The sequence below is a fragment of the Salmo salar genome, chromosome ssa29 (genome assembly GCF_905237065.1).
Source record: "Salmo salar chromosome ssa29, Ssal_v3.1, whole genome shotgun sequence".
NCBI lineage: Eukaryota > Metazoa > Chordata > Actinopteri > Salmoniformes > Salmonidae > Salmo > Salmo salar.
The window spans coordinates 38,153,360-38,160,214 of NC_059470.1; the positions used below are offsets into that span (position 1 = coordinate 38,153,360).

The 6,855-nt window shown below is 41.6% G+C and overlaps 1 non-coding gene across 1 annotated transcript; it reads left to right on the forward strand.

Moving 5' to 3' along the window:
• The first annotated feature begins 1,512 nt into the window (after positions 1-1,512).
• Positions 1,513-1,585, forward strand: trnaa-cgc (transfer RNA alanine (anticodon CGC)). The gene has a single exon. It is a non-coding gene; the product is annotated as a tRNA-Ala (tRNA).
• The last annotated feature ends 5,270 nt before the right edge of the window (positions 1,586-6,855 follow it).

Here is a 6,855-nt window from a genome sequence, read left to right on the forward strand (position 1 = left end):
AGAGGAGAGACGGGGACTAGATGGCTCTAATGTGTGAGAACAGAAGAGGAGAGACGGGGACTAGATGGCTCTAATGTGTGAGAACAGAAGAGGAGAGACGGGGACTAGATGGCTCTAATGTGTGAGAACAGAAGAGGAGAGACGGGGACTAGATGGCTCTAATGTGTGAGAACAGAAGAGGAGAGACGGGGACTAGATGGCTCTAATGTGTGAGAACAGAAGAGGAGAGACGGGGACTAGATGGCTCTAATGTGTGAGAACAGAAGAGGAGAGACGGGGACTAGATGGCTCTGATGTGTGAGAACAGAAGAGGAGAGACGGGGACTAGATGGCTCTGATGTGTGAGAACAGAAGAGGAGAGACGGGGACTAGATGGCTCTAATGTGTGAGAACAGAAGAGGAGAGACGGGGACTAGATGGCTCTAATGTGTGAGAACAGAAGAGGAGAGACGGGGACTAGATGGCTCTAATGTGTGAGAACAGAAGAGGAGAGACGGGGACTAGATGGCTCTAATGTGTGAGAACAGAAGAGGAGAGACGGGGACTAGATGGCTCTAATGTGTGAGAACAGAAGAGGAGAGACGGGGACTAGATGGCTCTAATGTGTGAGAACAGAAGAGGAGAGACGGGGACTAGATGGCTCTGATGTGTGAGAACACATTTATTTGTTTTTTTGTCATTAAAGATATGCGAATCCTGCTGCCAGCTCGGTTTATTAAGCAGTGATGAAGACATGAAGAGCTTGGTTGTTTCCTGAATGGCACCCTATTGCCTATATAGTGCACTACTTTTGACCAGAGCCCTATGGGCCCAGCTTGAAAGTAGTGCACTATATAGGGAATAGGGTGTTATTTGGGACGTAGCCCTCTTGTTGGATGTCCATCTCCACACATAGGGGAGCAGGTTGGGTCCTGAGGTTTTCTGTTAGTTAGTTAACAGAACACAGGTATACTGTGTGGTGGTTGGGGCTTGTATTCACAAAAGCGTCTCAGACTACATCTCTCCATGTAATCTGATTCCCTATGATCTAGGATCAGGTCCACATCTCTCCTTGTAATCTGATTCATTATAATCTAGGATCAGGTCCCCCTCCTCTCCATGTAATCTGAATCATTATGATCTAGGATCAAGTCCGCATCTCTCCATGTAATCTGATTCATTATGATCTAGGATCAGGTCCACATCTCTCCATGTAATCTGATTCATTCTGATCTAGGATCAGGTCCACATCTCTCCATGTAATCTGATTCATTCTGATCTAGGATCAGGTCCACATTTCTCCATGTAATCTGATTCATTCTGATCTAGGATCAGGTCCACATCTCTCCATGTAATCTGATTCATTCTGATCCATTTGGGACCAGAGACATGTGAAGTGTTACAGATGTAGAACTCTGTAAAGATAAGCATTCCTCCAAGTAGCAGTTTAATCTTTTTATAACTTTAAACTGTACAGGGACTACAGCATTTTTACAGTAATGTTGATTTTAATGTGCACTGTCCCTGTAAAACGACCTGTGGCTCAGTTGGTAGAGCATGGTGTTCGCAACGCCAGGGTTGTGGGTTCGATTCCCACGGGGGACCAGTACGGGGAAAAAAAAATAATGAGATGTATGCATTCACTACTGTAAGTCGCTCTGGATGAAAGCGTCTGCTAAATGACTAAAATGAAAATGTAAAATGTCTGAAATAAAGTAACATATCACACGTTGAAAGATTTCCTGTGTTACGAGATAGAGACACAGAATGGGATGTACCTTATTTTATATTAATGACATTGTTACTACACAGGTAGAAGACCTACATCGTATGAAGCGTTATACTAAATGAAAACCATTAAAAAATAAAAGTCCTCCAACATTCCTCCAACTAGCAATTTTAAAATCACACAATGAAATATTTCCCATGTTACAAGACAAGACACAGGCAGACGTCACAACTCCCACTGGGCCACAGTGGACTGATACTTTTATCAACGTAGACACGCTTGACAGTGCACTACATGTAGGGAATAGGATTCCATTTGGGACACATTAACAGTGAGTGCTGTATGAACGAGTAATATCACAGCTCTCTCATGTCAATCCAGACCTGGTGATATGGGGTCGCTAGTATCGAGTCAAAACACTGAACTACCAGACTAGAGGTTGTTCCCAAACGTCCTGGAAAAGGATGTTATTTCACCCCAGCAGGAGAATCTGATGACCATGAACGAATAGGGCGCTGCTTGGGGCCGCGTCCCAAATGGCACCCTATTCCAGTTGGGCCCTCGTCAAAAGTAGTGCACTATATATAGGGAATAGGGTGACATAGGGTTCTGGTCTAAAGTAGTGCACTATATATAGGGAATAGGGTGCCCTAGAACCCTGGTCAAAAGTAGTGCACTATATAGGGAATAGGGTGCCATAGAACCCTGGTCAAAAGTAGTGCACTACATAGGGAATATGGTTCCATTTGGGATGTGGGACTTGTATTGCAGGGAGACTGAGCTTCCTTCCTAAACTGGGAACATTCCCATTGAGGAAAGGGAAACCCTTTGGAATGCCATGCCTGATAATATGCAAATCATTTTGTCTCGCTGCCTTTTGAGTTCCTGATCTTCAGAATGTACACTCACCTCTTCATTAATGATTCACCAATGAGATTCTTTAAATAGATCTGGGGGTGGGGATTTCCACATAGGGTTCTGTATATTTAGATATGGGGGTGGAGATTTCCACATAGGGTTCTGTATATTTAGATATGGGGGTGGAGATTTACACATAGGGTTCTGTATATTTAGATATGGGGGTGGAGATTTACAAGGGGATTCACATAGGTTCTGAAAATAGGGTGAAAATAGGGTTCTGATAAGATAGGGGTGGAACCACAAATAGTATGGTCAATCATTCTAGTTCTATGAGTAGAACATACACTCACTGACATAGTTATTTGGACAGTGAAGCAAAATCTTTTACATCTGGTTCTATACTTCAGCATTTTGGATTTGAGATCAAATGTTGCTCTCACCATCACCAATGACAGGGAAGGTTAGCATTTTGTGGAGGTCGTTTTGTGCTTCTTTCTCACGATTCATTTGTGATTATACATAATCATAGTAGCATCCATATTAAATGTAGAAGTGTTCAGAAAACATATTCTATTCTTATTTACAATAAAAGTGACTCCAAAATGACACAATACATTATTTACCATTCATTTCTAATGGGCACAAAATAATCTGAAACACAACCAAAGCAAACTGTAAATGCATCCAACAAGTTTGTAGAGTCGCAAACTTGATGTAATCAATGTGTGCTTGGAATATCACATTAAATGCTACACCTTTTGACACATTTAATACACTATAAGTTCATTTTCCCAAATACTTTTGACACATAATGCTTTCATTTCTAAACGGTGACGTTCTGTACTATCACCTCATATGAAACATTTGATTTCAAATCCCAGATTTTGGAGAATAGAGCTTCGCTGTCCAAATAAATACGTAGGGTAGTGTATGTACTTCTTAAAGATCTTTCCGTTTCGTAGTCAAGTATTGTGGGTGGATTCCGCCACACGTTATCAGGGCTTGATCTTAGGACGTGGGTTTAATGAACGTAGTCACAAAGGCTTGTGTCCCAAATGGAGTCCTATTCCCTATATAGTGCACTACTATCGACCAAAGGCCCCTAAAACATGCAAGTTCTTTTAGACTCACTAGAGAATATTTGTATTAGAATGTGATGCAAGTAATTTATGTCATGTTAACACATGATGTAACACAGTTCTTTTGACCTATAAAACAGATTGTTATGGAAATAAATTGTCAGCGTTTACATCCTCAACATATGTTCCTTATGGTACCTACCAGTTAAAATTATAAAAAAAATAGTCACATTAATGTTACAATTTTAACTGTTGCAGCAAGAAAATAGATTTTACCTTTAAAAGTTTGTGAAAAGATTGTGTTTGGCTGAGATTCAATCTGATCGCGGGTTATAGGATTGTGTTTGTGAATAACTGATACAAGTAGGGTTGCAAAATTACAGTAACTTTCCAAAAAAAAATCCCACATTTTCCAGAAATCTTGGTTGTTCGATTCTGGATCTCCCTATTAACACCCTCGTAATTCCAGGAATCTTCCAACCAGGATTTCAGGAAAACCTGGACATTTTAAGGAAATTTTGCAACCCTTGATCCAAGCGAACTCTGAAAGGGTGAAACCCGGCTAATCAATGCAGTGATTAAAAGCACCCGGTTGCTGCTGGTCAATACAACACACACACAATGGGTGCAGATGTGATCGACTAAACTGTGGTGGTGGGGATCGATTTTCATTAACATAGATTCACTGGACTGGTAGAGAGTTCTAGTCACTCAATGCTATGACATCATCAACAATCATCATCATCAACAACATCCTGTCCATTCTAGATTACAGTAGGTGTATTCTAGAACACCTCGTCCATTCCAGAATACTCCAATACTATGCATTCTAGAATGGTGGGCAGCCTCTATGGTAGGCAGGGGGGGTTGTTACAGTACACACTTAGGGATGGGGGTCTTATGCTTTTAGGTCCTTACCAGCGAGGTGTGTGTCAGAGAGGAAGGACACTAAAACAGACTAACTCAGGCACCACCCACCACTCAGGTCACCAACAGGCTGTCGTCATGGAGATCACCCACAAACTCTTCTCTACCTCTCTGGTGAGTAGTATCCATTCTAGTGATGCTACTGTATGTCTGTGGTGAAGTGAAGTGGGTCAGGTGTTGATGTAAGAGGGAAGGCAGGCCAGAGGTATAAATACCCAGGGAATAATGGGTGACACCTGGAGGGGGGTGGAGACAAATCACAAAGACAGGTGAAACAGATCAGGTTGTGACAACACATCTATTCAACCAATTGGAGTTGACCCACACAGTAACACATCTATTCAACCAATTGGAGTTGACCCACACAGTAACACATCTATTCAACCAATTGGAGTTGACCCACACAGTAACACATCTATTCAACCAATTGGAGTTGACCCACGCATCTTCCCTTAATGTGAAACAATACATTTAATATCTTATTCAAAGATTTTAATATATATATATTTTTACCTTTATTTTACTAGGCAAGTCAGTTTAGAACAAATTCTTATTTATAATGACGGCCTAGGAACAATGGGTTAACTGCCTTGTTCAGGGGCAGAACAACAGATTTGTACCTTGTCAGCTCAAGGATTATGATCTTGCAACTTTCCGGTTACTAGTCCAACACTCTAACCACTAGGCTACGCTGCCGCCCCAATATCATTGCTATTTCTTTATATATTTTTCTTAATTAGTTTATTTTAATTCCTCATAAATGATCAGTAATTGTCATGTGTTAGGATAGTGTTGTCTTCACGTAGACACTGTAGGTTTTTGTTATTCTTTATTTTTATAGTTAGTCATTTAGCACACGTTCTTATCCAGAGCGACTTGCAGTGGTGAGTTCATATATTTCAATACTTTTTTTTCATACTGGTCACCCTTGGGAATCGAACCCACCACCCTGGCGCCATGCTCTACCAACTGAGCTACACGAGACTACTAGTCGTCCTTAAAAAAAAGTATTCTCTGTACAACATCCACACACCCTGGTTGCCACGGTTTTTAAAGGATGCAGTGATTGTCGTGGGGGATCTCCATGATGACAGCCTGTTGTATCCATGGTGACCTGAGTGGTGGGTGGTGCCTGAGTTAGTCTGTTTTAGTGTCCTTCCTCTCTGACACACACCTCGCTGCTCTGGGGAACCAATCAGAGAGAAGGAGGGAAGACGTTAGAATGGATCCATAGAAATGCATCCTTTCTTCCTTCCTTAAAATGTATTCACTTTTCTAATACATAGAACGGATCCTTACAAACCCTTCTTTGAAATCGTTACTGATCTAATGCATGGAATGGATCCTGTCAAGAGTCATTATCCCCATCTCTAAAACGTGACACACACGGAGAATCTCCCTGACGATAGACTGCCGATAGGTATTTACCACAGTGGGAGGCCGTTCCGTCTTTTGCTAGAACAAAAGTGGTACCTGTAGGCTACGGGATGGTAGCGAGCTAAGTGCACAGACACAATGCACAAGGCACTAAATACTTCCTCCAAGCTAGCTAACCACTGTAGCTAGTATTGACATTATAATGACATCACACTGGATTTGTTCCCATGAAACAGCTGCCGAAACAGTTAACTGCCGTGTTAGTGCAGTGTCTTTAGCTAGCTAGCTATGTTGTGCTAGCTAGCTAGATAGCTATGTTGTGCTAGCTAGCTAGATAGCTATGTTGTGCTAGCTAGCTAGATAGCTATGTTGTGCTAGCTAGTAAATATGCTAATATTAGCATTTGGCTATGGGATGGCACTGGTAGTATGGGATTATGGAGAGTAAATTACGTTGTATCTTTGTCCTCTTGCTAGGTTATCTAGTTCTGGCCACCTGGCAAGTATCAACAACTTTCAACAAAATAGCAAAATTAGTGTAGATAACTAGCTAGCTAGCTAACATTTTAATCTACACCATAAACTAAGCAACACACATGGACATGCGTTGCCAAAAAACACTACTGCCACCTTCTGGTTTGGAATATTTTAACAAAGCTGAGTGGCTGACAACTTCAAGGTCTTTGCTGTGTGAACAAAACAAGAGATTGACTGCCGACACTCTGTTCAGAGGTGCTAAGTGCTGTCAGGAGGCAAATGTTTGACAATCCTACCGGTGTGTCTGAGCTATCACCCTAACCATAGAGGCCTTATATTTCTACCGCTAACTATGGAGACCCTATATCTCTACCTCTACCGCTAACTATGGAGACCCTATATCTCTACCTCTACCGCTAACTATGGA